The 22,517-nt window shown below is 40.5% G+C and overlaps 1 protein-coding gene across 11 annotated transcripts in view; it reads right to left on the bottom strand.

The window, feature by feature from the left end:
• CYSLTR2 (cysteinyl leukotriene receptor 2) overlaps window positions 1-22,517 on the bottom strand; it is a 179,017-nt gene that overhangs the window by 60,970 nt on the left and 95,530 nt on the right. For 9 of the 11 annotated variants that reach the window (XR_005236485.2, XM_073014107.1, XM_073014124.1 and 6 more), the window contains one exon: window positions 17,641-17,769. The exons of 1 other annotated variant lie outside the window; for it this stretch is intronic. The gene's annotated coding sequence lies outside the window, so the exon portion shown is untranslated. Of the gene's footprint in view, window positions 1-793; window positions 2,680-17,640; window positions 17,770-22,517 lie in introns of those variants that run through there. One more of the 11 variants, XM_073014123.1, reaches the window with a different exon arrangement.

The following is a 22,517-nucleotide window of genomic DNA, read 5'->3' as shown; positions in this document are numbered from 1 at the left end:
AAGCTACCTGACATTTTTAGGCATGCTTTATGACCTCTATCCAACTAGACTATAGCTTCCCTAGGGACTCTTAGCACCTAGCCTGCCATTCTAAACGTAATGCTCAATAAATGGTCAAATTGAATTGAGTCAAACATGTCGTTCTCAGATTGTGCCATTACAGTATGTCAACCTCCACAAATGGGAGCATTCTAGGCAGACCCAAGGGGATCGGAGATCATTTAAAGATAGCTCTTATCTCTTACTTCTCCTCTCCCTCCCCTCCACACACATTCCTAAATCTCATTTCTGCTCCCTGTTCTTTCTGTGCCTGGCCTCGTGCCCAAAATTTAGTCAGCAATTCTCAAGAACCAATTGGAGGTAGAGCCCTGCGCTTGATACCTGGTGGGGGAAAAACGGAACAGAACTGCAGCTTCTTCGTTTCTTGGCCTCTTACTCTAGTGATCACTTTTCTCCACCCACTTCAGCCATCTGTCCCCATGGGCACAGCCTGCCTGGACTGTCTTCACCAATAAATCACAGTATCTTTAAAGTCTCTATTCCAAACATCCTGCTTATTCTTTTTTTTTTTTTTTTTTTTTTTTTTTTTTCAGACAGTGTCTCACTATGTTGCTCAGGCTGGTCTCGATCTCCTGAGTTCAAGCAATCCTCCTGCCTTGGTCCCCTAAAGTTCTGGGATTATAGGCGTGAGCCACTCTACCTAGCCAGTCCTTCTCATTCCTGGCCACCATCTCCTCACCTCCTGATTCCCTCACTCAATTCCCCCACCCAGCAACACTGCAAACAAACTCACCATGTCCTCTACTCCACGCCATACAAACAGCTGCTCACTCGGTTCTCTCTTCCCTTGCTTAGAGCCCGTGGTCCTTTAGCCCCTTTCCTACAATCTGCCTCTTCTCTCCCTCCACTAGATTCACCTGGTAAAACTCCACCCCCGATTAAATGCAACTGTCTGCCTCCTTCACACCTGCCCGGCGCTTCAGCGGAGCAAACCGGATGATGTCAATCAAACAATCTTACTGCTTGTTTTTCTCTTTGAATTCATGACAATTCCTAATGCATGCTACATTTCCCTGGTAGATCCAGTTCCCTCTCTTCCAGGAGACTATTTGGCACCTTCTGCTCCCTTCTCAAACCCCTGAAAACCTTCTTTGTTTGCTCTTAGCTTGTGACCACATTTCACACTTCACTGAGAAAATACAATCAGGTGAGAACTACCTCATCTTCCCACCACCAAACTCCAGAAACCTGTGTCCAGACCCACATATTTTGTCCTCTCACCTGATACAGAGGAAGAAAGACCCTGATCCTCTGCAAGACCAGCCCCTGTCCTAGTGCTGTCCATCCAATGAGCTCTCCCTACTCAAGATCTTGCTGCCACAGCATCAATTTCCTCCTTGCTGCCTCACCGCAATCAACATACTTCTATGCCTTAATGTGACTTATTTAAATAAATTCCTTGACTCCATGCCCCTCTGTGGCTGTCTCTCAATTTCTCTGTTCTCCTCTAAAGCAGAAAAGTCATCTATCTTTCCCCTTCTACTCCCTCACTGTCCATTCTTTATACAACTCCCTCCTACCAGGCTTTGTCCTCATCAGTCCACTGAAGGACTCTTAGCAAGATCATCAATGACAACTGCTTTGTCAAATCCAATGGTCAATTCTCTGTCCAAATCCTGCTTGCCCTCAGCAGCACTAGACATCGACCACTGTCTCCTCTGGGAAACATATTCTTCACTAGGTTTCATGACACTACAATATCCTGGAGGTCATCCTACTTGAGTGGTTACACATTTCTTTTTCTATTTTACTTTTATATCATGGAATATTTTTAATGTAATAAAAGCATTCAGAAAAGTATAATAAATTCCCACATTCCTATGACCTAGCTTCAACTCATGACCCTTTTTGTTTTCTCTAGCCCTTATCTACTTTCCCTCCCAAATTATTTATAAGTCCCAAACATATTTCATCTATAAATATTTCAGTATGTGTCTCTAAATAAGGACTCTTTTACAAGAGATGTAAGCACACTATCATTATAACATCTCAAAAAATAATAATCTTTGATATCATCATCAAATACCAATGGCCACTTTCTCTTACCCTTTTTGCTGGCTCTCTCTTCTATCTGCCTTCTAAATGTTGGAGCCTCAGACTGTGTCCTCTGTTTTTTTCTCTTTTTGTACTCTTTCTCTAGGTGACCTTATCCAATTATAGCACTTTAAATGCAACATGTATGCTGATGACTCCCCCTGAGTTCCAGTTTTCTATGATTGATGGCTTAGCTCAAATTTCTAATGAGAACATCAATTTCAATATGGCAAAACAACTCCTCCCCCCTCCCTGATTTTTCTCCATCCACCTCTATTCCAAAACCTGCTCAGATCCCAGTTTTACTCATCATAGTAAATGGCACCATCATTTACTTTTTGCTTATGCAAAAATCTGGCAGTTATCCTTGATTCCTTGATTTCACTTCTAACTCACATGGTAGGGACTACAGTTTGTCTCCAGAGTTCATTGCTGTCTTCTTCCACAGTACGATCATTTTATTGGGCACATGTTCACCCACAGTAAAGATTATATTTCTCAGCCTTCCTTGCAGCTACATGTGTCCTTGTGGCTTGGTTGGCCAATTGGATGTAAACAAAAGTGTCAAGGGACCACTTTTTTTTGGTCTCTTCTTCATCCCTTCTTCTATCTATTATTATTGTTTTTTTTTTTTTTTTTTTTTTTTTTTTTTTTTTTTTTTTTTTTTTTGAGGCGGAGTCTCGCTCTGTCGCCCAGGCTGGAGTGCAGTGGCCGGATCTCAGCTCACTGCAAGCTCCACCTCCCGGGTTCACGCCATTCTCCTGCCTCAAGACTCCCGAGTAGCTGGGACTACAGGCGCCCGCCACCTTGCCCGGCTAGATTTTTGTATTTTTTAGTAGAGACGGGGTTTCACCGGGTTAGCCAGGATGGTCTTGATCTCCTGACCTCGTGATCCACCCGTCTCGGCCTCCCAAAGTGCTGGGATTACAGGCTTGAGCCACCGCGCCCGGCCTATTATTATTGTTAATATTACTGTGATTGTTATTTTAGACAGATTCTCACTCTGTCACCCAGGCTGGAGTGCAATGGCCTAATCTCAGGTCACTGCAACCTCTGCCACCTGGGTTCAAATGATTCTCATGACTCAGTCTTCCTGGTACCTGGGATTATAGCCATGCACCGCCACGCCTCACTACTTTTTTTGTATTTTTAGTAGAGACACGGTTTCACAATGTTGGCCAGGCTGGTCTTGATCTCCTGACCTCAAGTGGTGTGCCAGCCTCGGCCTCCCAAAGTGCTGGGATTACAGGCATGAGCCACTGGACCCAGCCCCTTCTTCTTTGTGCAGATACTACCTTGAACTCCAGGGATGAGGGTCACATCCTATTAAGCCTAATAGTGAGCTGTTAGCATGTGTACCAAACAGGATCCAGTCAGGAGACAGAATTTGAATAGGCAAAGTGTAATATAAATAATTACTATTTATAGGGGATTCAGTACTATGAGGGGATAAAAAATAATTCTAAAGAATACCTTAGGGCTGAACTAGGGTTCCCAAGAAAGGAATAAACTTGAAAGAGGGGGTCTAGAACTTATTGGAGAGGGTGTGGCTTGTGGCTGCAGCCACTGAGGCAGAAAAGTTGAGTGAGTTATCTTATAGGAACAAGAGGAAAAGAAAGAGTCCTGTAACTAAGAAGGAAAACTCCTTATTCCTGCAGTATCGTCCTACACCATCTACTGATGAAACTAATACCATTCCAACTGGCAAAGAAGAAACGCCAACAGGGTCTAGCTCCAGTGCCACAAACAAGACAATAAATGGCTGATTTGAGGATGAGAGGCAAAATCTGCGTTCATTTCCTAGGGTTGTCATAACAAAATGCCACAGACTGGAAGGCTTAAACAACATAAATTTATTTTCTCACAGTTCTGAAGTCTGGACGGCTGAGATCAAGGTGTCAACTGGTTTGGTTTGTCCTCAAGCCTCTCTCCTTGGTTTGCAGATGGCCACCTTTTTTGCTGTGTCTTCACATGACCTTTTCCTTCTGCATGGACACATCACATGGCTCTCTCCCTCGTTTTATAAGGACACCAGTTATATGGGACTAGAACCCCACCCTTACAATCTCATTTAACCTTAATTTCCTCCTTACAGGGCCTGTCTCCAAGTACAGTTATATTTGGGTTTAGGGCTCCAACATAAGAATTTGGGGGAACATAATTCAGTCCATAACATTCTGCCTTCTGGACCCCCAAAATTCAAGTCCTTCTCATATGTAGTATACATTCACTCCATCTCAGCAGCTCCAAAAGCCTTAACCTATTCCAGCATCAACTCTAAGCCCAAAAACGGATCTAAATATTAGCTAACTTAGATATGGGTGAGACTCAAGGTATGATTCATTCTGAGGCAAAAATTCTCTCCAGCTGTGAACCCGTGAAACAAGACAAGTTATTTGCTCCCAAAGTACAATGGTGGGAAAGGCATAGGATAGACATTCCTTTTCCAAAATGAAGAAATTGGAAAGAAGAAAGGCAAAATTGATAATAGTACAGTGTGCCCCACTAGCCCCGGACCTCCTACACAGATGCTGACTTAAGAGAGAAATTAACATCTATCTCATTCTTTTGGGTACAGTCAAATACAATTTTAACTAAACTAAACTAAACGTACAATTTATCAGCAATTTTCTTGCCTCTACTTCTAAAATATTACCCATATCTGATGCCTTCCCACCTTCATCACTGCTCCAACAGTGGTTTGAGATACCACTGTCTCTGAGTAGGTGTCTGCTGGATATGGTTTATTTTCCCACCAAATCTCATGTTGAAATCAGATCCCCAGTGTGGTGGTGTTGGGAGGTGGGGCCTACTGGGAGGTGTTTGGGTCATGAGGATGGATTCCTCATGGATGGCTTGGTGCTGTTCTTGTTCTTGTGAGACTGGATTGGGTCTTGGGTGAATGGATAAGTTCCCACAAGAGTGGATTGTTATAAAACCAGGACACTTCAGGTTTGGTTCCTCTTCACATGTGCCTACTTTCCCTTTGACCTTTTATGTCATGTTTTGATGCAGCAGAAAAGCCCTCATCAGAAGCCCAGCAGATGGTACAGCCTGCAGAAATGTGAGCTAAATAAACCTCTTTATAAATTACCTGGCCTTGCGTATTTCTCTACAGCAACACAAAACGAACCAAGACAGTGTCAGTACACTCCTGCTGCTCTAACAAAATACCTTACACCGAGTAACTTATAAACTTATTTCTCACAGTTCTGGAGGCTGGAAAGTCCAAGATCAAGGTGCTGGCAGATTTAGTGACTGGCAAGGGCTGCTCTCTGCTTCATAGATGACGCCTTGTTGCTGTCTCCTCACATAGTGAAAAGGATGAACGTTGTGTTCTCACATGGCAGGAGGGCAAAAGAAGGCCAAATAGACTCCCTCAAGCCTCTTCAGAAGGGCACAGGTCTCATTCATGAGGACAGAACCCTCAAGACATAATCATCTCCTAAAGCCCCGCCTCTTGTGGGTTGAAACTCCCATGCCACAGGATTAAGAGGTGGGGCTTTAGGAGATAATTAAGTTCAACAGGAATTTTAGAGAAACTCACACATTCAAACCATAGCAGGTGAGTAACTGCAACTACATCTGGATCTGTCCGCGGCTGCAGCTCTTGCTCCCTACAATCTATTCTCCACTTGGCAGCAAGAGTGATCTTTTTATTGAGTAAGTCTGGTGTACTTCCTTACATAACCCCCCTCATACATTATGATTAGAATTACATTATGATTAGCATGAAGTCCAAAGTCCTTTAAGACCCTACAGAATCCAACCTGTGTTTGCAGCCCCAGGTCTATCTCCTTCAACCCTCCCCTTGTTTCCCCAGCCTCCAGTCCCACTGGATGCTTTCTGGCCCCTGGATACTTCAAGCTTATTCTCAGCACAGGGCTTCCTCACCTGGAATCATTTCCCTGGATTTCACATGGTTGTCTCATCGCTTTCTCATCACTCAGGTGTCTCTTCTTCAGAGAAGCTTTCCCTGACCAGTCTAGCTAAAGTAGCAACACACAGGTACTCTCTCATGACCTTTATCTTAAATTATATTATTGTATTTATTTGTGTATATGGGTAGAATCTGTCTTCCTTCATTGTTATGCAAACTTCAACAGAGTAGAGATTTTGTCTTACTCATCACTGTATCTCTAGAGAGTGCCTGGGACACAATAGGGCTTAATAAATATTTGTTGAATGAATTCACTGAAGAATGTTTAACCCCTGTTCTTTTTTTTTTTTTTTTTTTAAGAGATGAGGTCTTACTCTGTCACCCAGGATGGAGTGCAGTGGCACAATCATATCTCACTGCTATGGATTCTCCCACCTCAACCTCCCAAGTAGCTGAGATCAAAGGCAGTGCATCACCATGCTGGGATTTTTTTTTTTTTTTTTTTTGGTAGAGGCAGGGTCTCATTTTGTTGCCCAGGCTGGTCTCAAACTCCTGTCCTCAAGTTATCTTTCTGCATCAGGCTCTCAAAGCACTGAGATTACAGGCATGAGCCACCAGGCCCAGCCTAACCTCAGTTCTGGATAAGAAACTTTATTCTCTAGTAGAGGCACTGGACATGAAATGGCTAAAGAACATTTACTAAGCTACATACCAGCAAGAACAATCAAGCTAGAGGTTGCACTGTGGGGCTTTTTTTTTTTTTCCTACTAAAAAAATTCTTGTGGGTTCCAGTTCTTCCTACTGAAGAACATACAGACTCTCTTGGTATGCAAGGTCACCATGATGGAGCTCCCTTATAACCCAACCAAACTGGCCTACTTACTGCTTTGAGAACCTGCCTCACCCTTCCCTGCATCTGTGCCTCTATTTGGAGGTATTCCAACCTCCTAGACTCCCTTTTCTTCCTACTCCAGCCCCACAGCCTGGAGGCCAACATCAGTCAGCAATACCTCATCTTCTGGCAATAACTGACCCTGGTTACAATTGCACAATAAGGAAACTCATTCACTTATTTATTTATGCAAATGAGCTACCCAGGCACTGCTAAATACAGGGAACCAAGCAAGATAATAAACAGCTACAAAAATGAGTTAAGATCGGTCACTGACCTAAAGGAGGGGCCAGCAAAGCAAAGGGGAAGAGGAAGAGAACTAAAACTACTGAAGCATTTTGCTAGTTGCTTAACAAACACTCTCTTGCTTTATTCTCACAATAACCCTATGAGATATTTTTACTCCCATTTTACAAATAAGAAAACTGAGACAGAGAGAGGTTCAGCAACTTGGCCAAGGTCACACAGATGGAAAGTGGAAGAGATGGGTTTTAAAGCAGGTCTATCTGATTCCAAAGGTCAATAGAGCTGTGGGAATTTACAAAGTAGCTGAGAAGATAATACATGTAAAGCATTTAGCATAGTTGTCTGGCACCTAATAAGAGCTTAGTAAGTGTTTGTTGCAGCAGCAACAACAATAGCACAACTACCCAACACGCTTAGAACAAAACCCAAAGTTCTTATCAAGGCTTTCAAGGCCCTTTGTGACCTGGCTTCTTGCTAGCTCTCTGACCTTGTCTTCTCCATACCTACCCCTGCTATGCCAGCCTGCTTTCTTGTTTCAAATTTACCAAGTCTTTTCCTGTTCCTAGACCTCTGTTCTGGTTTTCACCTTGACTGGAGGCTCTTCTCTCACATTTACCAGTGGTTCACTCACCCATCTATCCCTCACTTATACCTATTATTTTCCATACCACTTTTCAGTCTTGGTACCATATGCTAGACTGCTGAGTTACTTATTCATATATTTTTCTGTGCATGGGTTTATGTTCTATTAGAATGTAAACTCCATGAGGGCAAAAGCTTTCTTTGTGTTATTACTCTGTTTTCCCAAGTGTTAGGTCGTTCTTACATTCCTATATAGAAATACCTGAGACTGGGTAATTTACAGTGAAAAGAGGTTTGATTGGCTCATGGTTCTGCAGGCTGCACAAGCATGGTGCTGGCTGGCATCTGCCTAGCTTCTCAGGAGGCCTCAGGAAGTTTACAATCATGGCAGAAGATGAAGGGGGAGCAGTCATCTCACATGGAGAGAGAGTGGAGGGAGATGCCACATATTTTTAAACAACCAGATCTCATGAGAACTCACTCACTACCACAAGGGTAGCACCAAGCCATGAGGGATCCAGCCCCATGATCCAATCCGCTCCCACTAGGCCCCACCTCTAACATTGGGGATTACATTTCAGCATGAGATTTAGAGGAGACAACACCCAAACTATATCACCCAGGCACCTAGTACACTGCTTGGCTCATAGTAAGCATTTCATAAATATTTGTTGAGTAAATAGATGAAATAAATGAATTACAATGTAATACTTAACAGCTTTGAGATAAGTATCACCCTACTGTGAGAAAATGTATTATGTAGTGTTATAATCATGAAGAGGAGAACTGTTTTGTCTGGAGCAATCATGAAGGTATTTCTGCTACTAGAGCTTTGAGAAATGGGTATCGTTAGAGAAAAGAGGGACAGTGCCTCACCATTGACTGGGAAGGTCACGAGGGGGAACAAGATGAGGGGAGGACACCAAAGGGAGTAATCAGTCTTTGTAGGTGCTTACAGCTAGAATGTATCTGGAGATCATCTGGTATATGGATATCATCATTTTACAGGTGAGGAAAGTGCCACTTAGGTTGGCTCAGTGATTCCCCCCAAGGGGCAGCTCTGAAACCAGAGCCTGAGTCTCCACATTTTCACTCATAATGTGCCTCTATTTGCAAAATGCTTTTTAAATTACGGAACTCAGTTTTACATCACTGGCTCTAGTTGGTCTAAAATTAATTCCATGCTTCTTGCCAGAGATTGGTTCAGAAACTTGTGCTGAAGAAAATTAGCACAAGACATTCAATTTGTCACAGCTATTGGTTCCCACCTGAGCAGGTGATAAAATCTCAGGTCAGTGAAGTGTGAGACGAAGTGTGCTGAAGGATTCTGGGAAGGTTTCCTTATTCCTCACAGAGTACCACAAGGAAAGATATTGAATATCATCTTATGTGGTTGAGAGCCACAATTTTTGCAGCTGCCTTGACAGCAGCCTGAGGATGAATCTGACATATAGAACAGGGCAAAGTCAAGAGAATCTCAGAAAAATGGAGTGAGAGTTCTGATGGAATCATGCCTGGTCCCCAGTAACCTCTAGACTTTTTTAATAACATGAGTTACTAAATCTCTATATTGTTCAAGCCACTTTGAGTTGGGTTTTCTGACTGAAGCTGAAGTATTTTATCTGATAGAGAAGTTCAGTTGCCTCATCTGTAAAATCGGCATAATAATATCTACTGCATAAGCTTGTTACAAATATTAAGGTAAATAATGTATATAAAGAGCTTAGTACAATGTCTGCTATATCATAAACTCAAATCAAATGTTTTTGTTTCTCTCATTGCCAGGTATTTTTACAAAATAAGAAAATCAATTATGGAATTATACTTGATAGTCTAACAATGGAATGTTCATTTTCTAAATTATGAAATTATATGGAGGCATTGAGAGAGGAAATATAATGTCTAATAATTCCTGATTAAAATGTAAATGGTTACTTTCCTTTCTTAATAAATTACATGCTAAGGAAAAAGACAAGAAAGAGTATAGGGTGGAGGTAAGAATAAAGAAGGGATCTCCACCACTTCCATCAAGCCCCTGAAATCATTGAAATATTATATCTTGCCAATAGTGGTTGAACCTGCCTCTTCCAGCTCTGCCCTTTCCCAGCTCCTTGTTCTTCCCTACCCTCCTTACCTCCAAATTGCTGTCAGGTTCCCTAGCTTAATCCCTCAATAGTGGGCAGTGCATACAGGCTTCTCTTACAGGATTCTTAACATCTTAAACCATAGATTGAACTCAATTTGAGCACCAAAACCTTGAGTGTGTGTGCGTGTGCACAGAGAGGTTTATCTAAACACTAAAGCAACAAAAATTATCATGATTATAGAAAGTTGAGATAGATGGAAAAATTAGAGTGTCTCACCTTCCTCAGCAGGACTATTTCCTTTAACACATCCTCACATGTGTTGATCAATCTAGTAATGAATACTTCAAATTGTAGCATTTCAGTCTTTTTTAGGACCCCAAGAATAGCACGTACAGCCCACAAATATGTTTCTAATATTTACTCTTATTTTTTTTCCTCAACTTTATGTTCCTAATCCAGAAGTTCTTAGACATTTTTATGTATCCCAGGATCTCACAGGGCCTCAAGGGTCCCTGGCTCCACTGCCAAGCAAATAAACAAACACTTAAAATGGTCAGCACACATGGGTTTGGTGTTTCCCATGAATCACTTCTTGGCCTGCGGCACAAGACATGAGGGACAATACTTGACCCTTTTCACATCCTACCCTATTCATAGTCTTTATGGTCTCGGACCTGAAGACCCTGGACCCCAGACCCCACTCAGGAGTCCATTAAGGTAGAAACCAGAGTCCTGGAATAATTTGCAATGTTTCCAAAAAGTTAATGGAAACTTAACACTCAACTCAGCCTCACAAGGTGATATCATTAAACAAGGAAGGTAAACTAGGTTAACAAGTAAGGTGACTAACGAGTCACTGTTTCTGTGGATATTCTCTGAGTTAGTATCTTCCATAAGTTAAACACCTACTACTATATGGCCAGCCCCATGCTCAAAGTTATTCCTGTGTTGCTCCTATTCCTTGAGATCCAAGTTTCACTGAATCCTGATCCCACTGTTAGTGCAGGACCACAATCCTGAGTACAGGTGCCCCCAGATATTTCTGGGAGTCCCAGGGGATGTCTCACAGGTGGTCAAGTCCCATCAACTCTGCCATTTCTTTTCTTCTGTTCTAGCTTCCTCTGCTGGTCACTACCTCACGCTCCAGCCTGTCTGCCCAGTGGACACCTCTGCTACTTTCCACTTCCCCCCAGGAACAGCCAACAGGCACTGGAGGCTTTGGGGTGCCGAGCAGTCAAATAGGCTTTGACAAAGATATGGAGAACACATGTATCTCTATACTCTATCAGTGGGATACCCAATACTGCTGTTGCTGCCTATCTGAAAGTTTTCAGTGAAGCAGTTCTTTCTGCTGGCATTTAGTGTCCACTTTCCCTCCACCTCTCCCTTCATCTCTATGACTTGATCAGACCTGGCCATGGAAGGCAAAGCCATGGGACAAACACAACACAACACCACACCACACTGGGAATTACGCCTCCTTCACCAGGACCAAGTCTTTGTGACTGCAGCAGATTTGTCTCACCTGGTCCTGAGGGAGGAGGGGTTCTAGCTGAGGAGGCTTGTAAGCCTCATTGCCTACCAAACTTTCAGTGTTTGAAGGCCTATCCTATCAGGCCTTCAAACACATGTGCTTGACATTTTCTGATCCCTAGGGATGAACAAGACTTAGGATCCTGCTATAACTAAATTACCCAGTAAGGTTGATCCTATTGCTCTCTTCTCATAAATAATGACACTAAGGCTTATGGAGATTAAGAGATTTAGTCAAAGCTCCATAGCAGTGCCTTGATCAATATTAAAGATAAATTTGTTAATTAATGAATATTTCAAAACTGGCGACATGAAGCATTGGAATAAGGGGTAAGAATTAATGAAAGAGGTGTGAGTGTCAAAATAATTGGGAAGATCCACTCTAAGTCCAAGTTCCCCAAATCATGCAGGCATGCCTCTAGGGCTCTCTGGGATATAAACCACCATCAAACCCCAAGATACAAGCCTCTGCATAACTCCACTGAAGAAATCTAGTTTGTTTTTGTCTTCATTTTCACTACAACACAATGCTGTAAGGGACAGCAGTGAGACATTTGACTTAAGGCTGAAATTTATGATAGAGACTGTCAAGTAAAGAAAAGAATCAAGCTTTTAAAAAATAAAGTGAGTTTTATTCAGAAGTCCCACTGACGACTATAGGCAGAGGCCTATGGCTTAGAAGGGGTTTTTCAGAGAGGTTCTGTCAGACTTCTCCAATGCAGTGTTTCAGTTCACAGTTAACATACAGATGGTGAAGATTCAGTACATGCAAAACCCTATCAAAGTTTGTGTGCAAGAGTACCTCTGGTTATAGACTATAGAGGAAAAATCATTAACTCCATCAGATATATAGGAAAAGGCAAAGATTAGGGTCACTTATCATTTAAGAAACATAATCACCTGTCAGACAACCAAACACCGCATGTTCTCACTCATAGGTGGGAATTGAACAATGAGAACACTTGGACACAGGGTGGGGAACATCACACACTGGGGCCTGTGGGGTGGGAGGTTGGGGGAGGGACAGCATTAGGAGAAATACCTAATGTAAATGACGAGTTAATGGGTACAGCAAACCAACACAGCACATGTATACCTATGTAACAAATCTGCACGTTGTACACATGTACCCTAGAACTTAAAGTATGAAAAAAAAAAGAAAGGAAATATAATGACTCGGGCAAGCAACAAGTGCAGCCATGAGTTCTATCCTGTTTTGTCTTCAAAGCGTTATTCAGAGGAGCTACATTTCATCACAAAGTCAGGGGTTCAAAGAGAAATGAGCAAACAAGGCTTCTTATGTTTGTGACTAAGTTCTCATCAACCATTCAGTTACTTTGACAAGTCCAACGTCAATTGTTCCACATAGCTAGGAAGGCTCTTTCCTATGAAGGTTGCTAATCTTCAGTTGTAGTCGCAATGTATAAGCATCGGGTCCAGCATAATACTTTCCTAATCATTGGAAAACATGCTTCAGATCACATCTATTTTTCTCGGTAGCATGATCCAGGTTTTTTTTTTTTTTTTTTTCCTGCCGTTATCCTTTTCTGCACCTAACACAACATCTCATTATTACAAGGATACTACAGATTATACATATGAGTACATACTTAATAGCATCATTGCGAGTTACACAGATTGAGGAAAATGATAGTCATTTAACAAAACCAGAACATACATTTGCATTTTTACTTTTTAAGGCAGAGTCTCACACTGTCACCCAGGCTGGAGTGCAGTGGCACTATCTCAACTCACTGCAACCTCTGCCTCCCAGGTTCAAGTGATTCTCATGCCTCAGCCTCTCAAGTAGCAGGGATTACAGGCGTTTGCCACCACACTCGGCTAATTTTTTCTTTGTAGTTTTAGTAGAGACAGAGTTTCACTATCTTGGCCAGGCTGGTCTTGAACTCCTTGCCTCAAATGATCTGCTCACCTCAGCTTCCCAAAGTGCTAGGATTACAGGCATGAACTACCACACCCAAATTCTACTTTTTTTTTTCCTTTTTGTACCCATACTTATTAGAAACTTTCCCATGAAAAGCAATTTTGTGCTAATTGCAAATGTTTGGAGAGAAGAATTCATAACAATAACTATGCATGGCAAAATTTAGTCATGGTTAAAACCTGATGAAAGTTTTCAATTGACAAGAAAATCTAGTTATTTTTATCATATGTAGCATTTTAAGATAAGAACCAGAATCATGACTGACAGTGTTACATCAGGACCACTGAACTTGTATAAGTTTCATGTAATCTTTAGAATACTCACATTAACAATATATTCATATATATATAACTTTAGAAAAGATTTAACTTAGCAAAATGTGACTAAAATAACATATTAGATTTTATGAATTTATATAATTTTTATAACATTTGTATCAATAACATACTCATACATAAATGTAACTGAAAGAAAATCTAGTATCACTTATTATTTGAAAATGCCTCCCAAAATTTACCAAATAAGTCTAATCATTTAATCCAAAAAGACTTACTTTAGGATTTTTCCTGGGGAAACCTACAAAAGATGTCAAAAGTTTTAATACATTTGATCAAAACAGAATTACAGTTAGTTGTAAAATAATAGTTATTTATTTAGACAGAGTGATAACCAAAAGACTTCAAAGGCAATACAGAAAGTTACATGAATGTGGCCGGGCACAGTGGCTCACATCTGTAATCTCAGCACTTTGGGAGGCTGAGGTGGTTGGATCACCTGAGGTCAGGAGTTCGAGACCAGCCTAACCAACATAGATAAACCCCGTCTCTACTAAAAAAAAAAATACAAAATTAGCCAGGTGTGGTGGTGCATGCCTGTAATTCCAGCAACTCGGGAGGCTGAGGCAGGAGAATCGCTTGAACCTGGGAGGCAGAGGTTGTGGTGAGCCAAGGTCATGCCATCGCACTCCAGCCTGGGCAACAAGATAGAAACTCCGTCTCAAAAACAAAAACCAAAACAAAACAACAACAAAAAATGTAAAAACTTTAGCCCCTTTAGAATTCAGTTTTGCTAAGTAATCAAAAACCTAATAAGATAGTATAGGAATTATCTTGGTAAAATGTAACACCTTTGTTATTTAAGCCAGTTACTAAATAGGTTAAAAAATAAATAAATAAACAAACAAACAAACCAAAAATCATCCTGCAGTGTGATTGCTTCTCCTTATGAGAAACCCATTTAAATTACTTGGAAGCTAAATCTGATGAAAAGGGACTTAAATTTAATCAGACACAGAGTGTGTCCAGGGTTGTGAGTGAACACTATACTATAGAAGAATGTAAATAAGGAAACTAGTACCTTAAGAAGGAGAGCACAAGGCTTTTAGACGTATTTAGACATATCAAGAAAAGCCAATAGCAAAGAATCAGCTTATACTGAACAAAAATGCTTTTCTAGACCTTCAAGATAAATGTTTCAGTATCAGGCCACAACAGCAGAGATGGAACAAGAGGGAAAAAAGTTACAGGAGTTGGCAAAAAAAAAAAACCTAAAGGAGAGAGTTATCATAATTAAAAATTGAAAACTTTTGTAATTTTACTAACAGCAAATCAATACTTTTAAAAAGCATCGTTCTATCATAGAGAACCAAAATATTTAGTTTTATATTAGTGTATTTTTAATATCAAAGCTCAATCTTTAGAAATACTGGTATAAGTAATTTTCCTTTAATTAGAGCCAACTTAATAATATATTAAATTACTTTCATAAATTATCATTTTACAAACCTTATGACTTATTTAAAAATGCTTATAGAACTTTCTGCTTTGTCCTATACTTCTTTCTTAAATAATCAATCATTTTACTTTAGGACAAAAAATTTACCAAACAACATTCTTGTCTCAGACAAAAATTATTCTCTTTATTCTTTAATCTTCCTTACAAACAAATATATCTTCATATCCATAACTTTTTTCACATCTCTCTCTCCTACTTACTGGTTCCTTTCTATCTTGTTTAATAAATACTTTTAATAACCTCTGAATTAGACAAAATTATTCCTTTTCTTAATAAAGATCACATTTGTATGCCATTTCAAATAATTTTTCTCATAAAAAACACATTTCACTTTTTGGCATATACTATATATAGTACTATACATATTAATTAGAATTTCTAACTCTCAGTAACCTTAAATTTTAGTGAAAACTTTGGAGACAAGAAATCTTGAATTGTCTGTCACATATTAGTATTTTATAATGAGAACCATTTTTAGAATTTTTTTTTTTTTTTTTTTTTGAGCAGAGTCTCGCTCTGTCACCCAGGAGTGCAGTGGCACAATCTCAGCTCACTGCAAGCTCCACCTCCCAGGTTCATTCCATTCTCCTGTCTCAGCCTCCCAAGTAGCTGGGACTACAGGTGCCCGCCACCATGCCCGGCTAATTTTTTTTGTATTTTCAGTAGAGATAGGGTTTCACTGTGTTAAGCAGGATGGTCTCAATCTCCTGACCTTGTGATCCACCCACCTTGGCCTCCCAGAGTGCTGGGATTATAGACATGAGCCACCACGCCTGGCCTAGAAACATAATTTTTAAAATATGTAACATATGTAACATAATTTTAAATATGTAAACATATGTAACATAATTTTTTAAATTAAAAATGATCCTGGCATTTAATGAATATTTATTATTTAACATAACTTTAAGATTTCAAATCACATGAAAAGTTTATTTATAATATTTACCCCATTTACGTTTATTTAACTGATTTATTTTTTGACAGTTCACCTAGATTACTTATGAGAACTGAGGTATTAGACTAAGCTAGTCATCATTTTATGTTATCTCCTTGTTAACCACTTTTATAGCTTGTGAATATCAGGTGTTCACCTAAGTAAAAACCGTGAAGTAAAAAACATAGATATTTTTCTCAAAAGATTTAGCTGTTTTAATTAAATCAAAAATATTCAACTAGTCTTATTTATCAAAAATTACACTAAGATCATTCTCTTTTGGGCTGAGTTTATAGTCTTCATGTCAAACCCTGACATCTTAAAACATTTAGCAGAGACATATATAAAACTGTCTGACCAGTAAACCTAGGAAAGAAAATGTATGTTGACAATTTTGAAGACATTTCTATTATTATTTTACCAATAATTTTAACCAGCACATTTATTAAATATTTACTTAAGTCATATGAACTTGGAAAATATTTGGGCTTGCTAATTTACAAGCTAATTCATTTATAAGTCAATTTGATACCATGTATACAACCTATAACATAATATGTGTACATGTACATAAACACATATGCACACATAGAAATGAAGATCTCATAGCATTCATTCTTAGAATTTTGGTCATGAGACAGTAACACAGACTCACTGGTTTATAAAAGATGTCTGGATTTAAATTATATTTCTGACAAAATAAGGACCTGTTCACATGGCTGAACTTTATTTGTCCTGATGGGTAACGTAATGAAGGATGTCAGCCAAAATTGTGGGCAAAGCATTTTCGTGGCAGTTTGGTTTAAAAACCTCTTTACCACCTTTTTCCTTTCAGTTTCAAATGAGTTTATGGTTAAATTTTCAATGTTTACATTTTAGCTTAAAATGGCTGAATTGTATAAGAAAAACAAAATCTCCAGGTAGCTTGAATTAGTACCATCTTAAAGAGCGTGTTTTTATCTGAGCATCAGTAAAAAAGTCATCAGATTCAAAGTAGGCATGAGATAGAAGACTTAGAAGACTCTGCATTTTAACTTTACAATTAAAATGAATTTTTGAATAATGATAATTTGAGTTCCAAATTTTCCTTGATGTAATTTGCCCATTGGTTTAAAATATGCACAAGAACGGGCCATTATATGTAGCCATCTGGAGTCCTGGAAAACCTGGCATGCCTTAATGTTTGAGAATTCCATTTTTGACCATTTCAATATTGAATTTCCTTTAGTAAACCTCTCCCATCAAGGGAGATATTTGCAAGCATAGGCTCACTATGTGTTATACATTAAGTCACTCATTTTTTTATCTTTCAACTAAAAGAATTTTCTTTCTCGAAGAAATGAAAAGCCTCAAGATGCCTTTGTCAAGGAGTGAGAGTGGGAGGGATTGCATTGGGAGTTATACCTGATGTAAATGACGAGTTGATGGGTGCTGACGAGTTGATGGGTGTAGCACACCAACATGGCACAAGTATACATATGTAACAAACCTGCACGTTATGCACATGTACCGTAGAACTTAAAGTATAATAATAATAATAAATAAAAATAAATAAATTTAAAAAAAAAAAGGAGAGCAACTAGCTGAATAAAAGCAAGAATCATCCATCAAGTGGGAGGTCTGAGACTTAGGAGAAACTCATCTGCTCACCTGCAACTGTGGAAGAGCCAGAGGGGCTCAAAGAGTTTAAGCTGGTAGCAAGGCACCAGGTCCCACAATGTTTCAGATGATCCTGGGCAGTCTATTCTTGAGTCCCTTTGTGGTCACCATTATTTTCTACTAAAGAAAAATAATCACACTTTTAGAGGATTAAAGTTAGTTTTATTCAGAAATCTTACTGAGAATTATAGACCAAGGCCTAAAGCTCAGGAGAAGTCTTTCAGAGATGTTCTGTCAGACTTCTCCAATGTATTTCAGTTAACGGTTTATATATAGGTGGTGAAGATTAAGTACATGTAAAATCACATCAAAGTTTGGGTAAAAGAGTACATCTAGTTATAGACTACAGAGGAATAATCACTAACCCTGTCAGATGTTATCTTTTTTTTTTTTTTGAGATGGAGTCTTGCGCTGTGTCACTCAGGCTGGAGTGCAGTGGCATGATCTTGGCTCACAGCAACCTCCGCCTCCTGGGTTCATGCCTCAGCTTCCTAAGTAGGTGGGATTACAGGCTTGCACTACCATGCCTAGCTAATTTTTGTATTTTTAGTAGAGGCAGGGTTTCACCATGTTGGCCGGGCTGGTCTCTAACTCCTGACCTCAAGTGATCCACCTGCCTCCACCTCCCAAAGTGTTGGAATTACAGGTGTGAGCCACTGAGTCCGGCCCAGATGTTATCTTATGTGTAGGAAAAGGCAAGGACTAGGATCCTTTATTTTTTAATGAATATAGTGACTTAGACAAGAGATGTGGGAGCCATGTGCTCTATTCCGTTTTGTCTTCAAGACATTTTCCTGGAAAGCTGCATGTCATCAGGGTCACGAGTTCAAGCAGAAATGAGTGAATATAGCTTCTTATATTTACTACTTTGTCTTTCAAGACTTACCATCTAAGTATACCTCAGTACACCCCAGATAGAAGGATGAACATGATTACCCTAGGCAGGATGTGAGAGACAAAGCAGCCACAGTGTCAGTCTCTATTTGAATATAGTAAAGATGGAAAACAGAGAAAACAATATTACTCTGCTTTTTATGGGGCAACAATTGAACACAGATGAGTAAAAAGAATTTCAGATGAAGAATGTTTAAGCAGGAAAACAAGGTCGATTATCCCAAATTTTCATGACCATATAAGCCAGAGTTCTTGGTTTCAAAAGAATAGAAATCAACTCCAGCTAGCTTACCAGAAGAGAAATTTATTGGAAAGCCTTTGGGAACAGAGAGATTTGTTAGGAAGCCTGGAGAACCAGGCTTGGAAGAGGCAAAAAAACAAAGGGAATCAAGGCACTAACCCCTTCTAGGTCATGCCTTAGGACAGGCTTGTTGGCACATGGTTGCCCCTGAACAAGGTTGCCCCTGAACATTCCACGTTGCCCTGGCACTCGGCAGTGGCCTTACCACCACTGGATACTGGCTTCCCTCACTGCTATATCACCAAGGTCCCTGGACAAAGGGAACCATACTGCCGCCAGAACATATCTGAGCTACTCTGGCTTGTTTGTGCACCTCACTCTAGATTCACAGTTCCTGGAAGAGCCCACAATGGGTCAAGCTTTGATCACATGGTCCCTCTGTAGCTGCTAAGGGACAGAAAAAGCAATCATGGTCTTTTCAGCTTTCCTGGTAGAAGATAGAGCCTGGCTTTATGGCCACACTTACACAGCACCAGGTTCCTCAGACATGGGAGGGAGGTTTAGATCATAGGTACCCTCTGCCTTAGTCTGCTCAGGCTGCCGTAACTAAATTCCAAAGACAAGGTGGCTTAAATAATAGAAATTTATTTCTCATAGTTCTGGAGGTTGGAAGGCCGAGATCATGGTGTCAGCAGGGTTGTTTCCTCCTGCGTTCTCTCTCCTCAACTTGTAGATGGCTGTCTTCTCCCTGTGTCCTCACATGGCCATCTCTCTGTGCATGTACATTCCTGGTGTCTAGATGTAAGTGCAGATTTCCTCTTCTTTTAAGGACTGCAGTCAGATTGGATTAGGTTCCACTCCCATAACCCCACTGTAATTAATTTAAAGGCCTTATATCCACATATAGTCAGATTCTGAGGTACTGAAAGCTAGGGCTTCAACACACAAATTATGAGGTGACGCACTTCACCCAGAACATTCTCACAAATGGAAAATGTCTTCTACTCCAGTAACTAAAAGTGAAACAGTAAGTGGGAACTAGATCCAATATGTGCTTAAATATAGAATACCTAACTTGGTAGAAAAGTTCCTTGTAGCTGAAACATTGAAGCCAACAAGTATACTCAAGAAGCAATTATTCTAGGTCATTCCCTCTCATTCTGGTGGGCCAGCAGCAGTAGTGGCACCTGGGAGCCCATCAGACAAGCAGAACCTCAGGCTCCACCACAACCCCACCCAGTCAGAACTGGTGCTTTACCTGCCTCCCAGGTGATGTTTCTGCACCTCACGGTTGGAGAAGCTCTGCTCCAGGCACTTCTTGAAGAAAAAAGATTTGCTTTCTGCAGATAAGAGTGTGTGGGTTCACATGCCCCTGGGGTTCTGCCTGAATCCTGATGCAGAAAAGGGACCTAATCCCAAAAGCTATTCCAATGGGCCCCCTGTCTTAAGACCTGGTCACTAGCAGGAACAGGCCCAGAAAGCCTTCATTCAAGGCCACCATGACAAGAGCATGGCAGAAACTGTTTCCTGGTTTGAGAGGGTAACCTTTATAACATTTTGATATTTATTTTTAAATGTTTGTAGTAGACTGTGGGCCACTCTCTGAGTTTCCACCATTTCCTTAGGCAAGGTTCTTAAGCTCCTCGTAGCTCAGTTTTCTCATCTGAAAATAGGGATAATAGCCCCTATCTCATAAGGCTGTCAGGATTCAATGGGGGTAATCCTTGTAGTCTCAGAATAATGCCTGGCACATAGTAAGTGCTACAGATATGAGCTATTACTATGATTATATTTACTTCAGAAAAGGCAAAAGGAGTATTGTGACCTCTTTTTTAGATTTATTATACCCTAGGAGTCAACATCCAACCACAGAATATATTCCCTGTGATCCATCTGGATGCCTGAACTGTTTGCCAGAATTTAAACTATTCATGCAAATATTTTCAAACCATACAAACTCCTCTGGCTTTAGGGCCAGTTTCTGGCTCTGTTATTAAATATAATCTGGCTGTTGAATAGATTTACATGTGAAAGTTGAGTTAATGGAATCTAATCGTCAACCCCTAGCCTAAGGAAAGAGAGGAAGACAGAGACGTACTTCTTCTAAAGAGAACGCTAAAGAAACCCAGTCAGATTGGGGGAAAACAATACAGAGCATTTTATACTTCTTTCACAGAGATGTTTTGTGTCTCCCTTGACAGGGAGCAAGAAGAAAGGAAAATTCTTAGAGCAGGGAGTCAAAGGAAGAAGGCACACATTTTCACTATATACACGTACCAGAAAGGCAAATCATTACCCTGTTTTGGTTAGCCCCAAAGCTGTCAGTCAGCTTCTTACTTGAGGGAGAAGGAAACTTTAACATTACAAAACACAAAATCAATCAAAGAGAAGCCAGCACGTCGGAGCTGAAGCTTAAAGAGTCAGCTGAGGACAGCCAGTATGCCCTGGTCCCTGGTCACTACCAGACAGGGAAAGAACTGTGCATATTCAAACCCAGAGGTACATGGAAGAAGGAAGTGTGTTTGGTAGGATTTTGTTTTGTTCTGTTTCCCTTGAGCTCTGAAACCTTAACAGAACAGAGTAAGGCAAATCTGTGATCCAGTATGTCTGAAGCAGAGGCTTCAGGAGCTGTAGAGGATGAACCAAAAGCCAGGGTGAGGAATCATCCTGCCTGCTCAGTGCAAATGGGTCTGCATCTGGGGACTCCTCATGTGACAACAGGCACTGCCTTTTTGGAAATAGTTTGGATCCCTGTCAAGTATAGTCTATAATTTTAGACTTCCAGGAAATAATTGGGTGAGTTCTCAAGGTCTTAATTATATTCTGTGGAATTCGTGAGATTTGCCATTTTCCCATTGCTTTCCTTAGAAACCTGCCTTGGTGTCCAACTTGGCAAAAGCCTATATTCTGAATAGAAAAGGAACTGACCCACTGCCACTTGACGCCACAAACTTGATTCCACCAAAGAGCAGCTGTCATTACCTTTTGCTTTTTGTTGACCTTGAAGACAGGTGATAGCAGGAAGGGAAATCTAGCTTGAGAGAAGGTGTGACACAAGCCAATGTGCTCTACCGGGAATGTTGTCCCTTCAATTTGCATGACTAATTTCTGTTCACCCATTAGATCTGAGTGTACATATCAGCTGCGCAGAGTAGCCTTCCTAGTCACCCGCTCTACTGGACAAACCCCTGCAGTGATTAATTTTATGTGTCCAGTTGGCTGGACCACAGCGCGCCAAGATATTTGGTCACTTTATTCTGGATGTCTTTGATAGATTGTTGTTGGGTGAGGTTTATATTTAAATCACTGGTCTTTAAGTAGAGTAGTTTGCCTTCCCTAGTGTGGCTGGGCTTCATCCAATCAGTTGAAGGCCTAAACAAAACAAAAGGTCAATCTCCCCTGAACAAAGAGGAGTTCCCCAGCAGACAGCCTTCAACTTCATACGAAATGTGGGCTCTTCCTGGTTCCACTGCAGACTGTCTTTGGACTGTAAACCAAAAATAAGGTTCTGAGGTTCCCAGACCATCTGAATGGACTTCCTCCTCAGTCAGGGCTCTTTTAAAATTTAACATGAGAGACTGTTTCAGGCCATGATGGGAAGTGGGGGTCAGACATGCCTCCTCATACCTCTCTGGCATTAACATCAACACAAGACTTTAAGTCTGATAAGAAACATTTTACAACCTGTTCTCTCTGAAGCCTACTACCTGAAGGCTTCCTCTACAAATTAGAA

Source organism: Chlorocebus sabaeus, chromosome 3 (genome assembly GCF_047675955.1).
Source record: "Chlorocebus sabaeus isolate Y175 chromosome 3, mChlSab1.0.hap1, whole genome shotgun sequence".
Lineage (NCBI taxonomy): Eukaryota > Metazoa > Chordata > Mammalia > Primates > Cercopithecidae > Chlorocebus > Chlorocebus sabaeus.
Note: the sequence above shows the minus strand (reverse complement) of the source record. Positions and strands in the feature narration are given on the sequence as shown.